The sequence below is a fragment of the Chrysochloris asiatica genome, unplaced genomic scaffold (genome assembly GCF_000296735.1).
Source record: "Chrysochloris asiatica unplaced genomic scaffold, ChrAsi1.0 scaffold00215, whole genome shotgun sequence".
In the NCBI taxonomy this organism is placed as follows: domain Eukaryota; kingdom Metazoa; phylum Chordata; class Mammalia; order Afrosoricida; family Chrysochloridae; genus Chrysochloris; species Chrysochloris asiatica.
The window spans coordinates 896,547-898,386 of record NW_006408733.1 but is presented as its reverse complement, the minus strand read 5'-3'; positions in this window follow the sequence as shown (position 1 = coordinate 898,386).

Below are 1,840 nucleotides of genomic sequence, written 5' to 3'. Positions count from 1 at the left end.
GTTGGAAACAAAGAGGAAGGATCAGTAGTTGGAAAATATGGCCTTGGTGATAGAAATGATGTTGGAGATCGCACAATATAATAAATCAAATAAATGATTTAATCAATGTCAATGATTTATTCATTTCAAATACCCTTTTTAAACAGCATAGTAGACAACTATACACATGGGCCTCATCAGACAGAATACACAGAAATCAAATTGTCCACATATATGGAAAGAGACGATGGAAAAGCTCCATATCATCAGCCAAAACAAGGCCAGGGGAAGATTGTGGAACAGACCATAAATTGCTCATATGCAAATTCAGACTGAAGCTGATGAAAATGAAAACAAATCCATGAGAGTCAAAATATAACCTTGAATATACCCCATGTGAATTTAGAAATCATTTGAAGAACAGATTTTATACATTAAACACACTAAAGACTGAAGACCAAAAGAGTTGTGGATAACATCAAGAACATTATATAGGAAGAAAGCAAAATGTCATTAAGAAGACAAGAAAGAAGGAACACATCAAAATGGATGTCAGAATAGACACTGAAACTTGCTCTCCAGCATAGAGATGCTAAATCAAATGAAAGAAATGAGGAGGTCCAAGAGCTGAACAGAAAATTTCAAAAGTCAGCTCAAGAAGACAAAGTCAAATATTACAACAAAATGTACAAAGATCTGCAGTCATATAACCTAAAGGGAAGAACATGCTCAGCATTTCTCAAGCTGGGGGAACTGAAGAAAAAATTCAAACCTCGACTCTTTTTATTGAAGGATTCTCTGGGAAATTTATTAAATGATGCAGAAAGTATCAAAAGAAGATGGAAGGTATACACAGAGTCACTGTACCAAAAGGAAGTGGTTGATGTTCAATTGTTGCAAGAGGTAGCATATGATCAAGAGCCAATGATAATGAAGGAAGAAGTCTAAGGTGCACTGAAGGAATTGGCAAAGGACAAGCTTCCAAGAATTGATGGAATACAAATTGAAATCTTTCAAGAAAGTGAGAGGACTTCTGGTTTTGGTGGCAACAGAACAGAGTCAGGTAGGACAGGCCCCATAGGGGAGGGACTGAAAAACCAGAGAAGCTGCTTTCACGGAACAGCACTAGAGCTCTGGATCTAGCATAAGGTGCAGGGCATCAGTTTCCCACACCCGACAGTGGAAATATCATGGTATCAAGGAAAATGCTGCGATTTAGGAATTACTCGAGACACTGGACTCCCTCTGCAGCCAACCCACCTGGTTGGAATTCAGAGGGCAGGGCTACAGCCAGACCGGCACAGGGAATCAGCACTAAAAGCAGCTCAATGACATTTGCAAAAGGAAGTATGGGTCGGGGGGAGGGCGGATTCTACACATTTTTTTCCTCCTCTTTCCTGTCACGCCTTCTTTGCCCAGCCCAGATGTCTTCAACTGGGTGGGTGCGCACCCACAAAAAAAGTATAGCATTGAGCCCACAGTTTTCCCATGGCACAGAGAGAAAGAGCCCTATCAGTCCCAAGGGCAAATTCTTTGGCAGCTGCTTATGACATCAGCCTCTGGGTCGCAGCCCTACAATTAACTTGTGCTGGACCCTTTACTCTGGCCTATCCAGCAAGAAAAAAGCAGGCCTGTCAGGTCTGACACACAAACCATATGAACAATCTGTAAAACCCCAACATAAAAGAAAGCAACTATCTCGAGAATTATGCAGTGCGCACACAGATACCTAACTGACCTTCAGGGACAAAAATAGTAGACAATCTATCTCCCATTAACTTCACAATATTATCTACACACCTCTATGGTGGTGACTAAGGAGGGTCATGCTGGAGGTTTCTATGGTGCACACACACTGCCT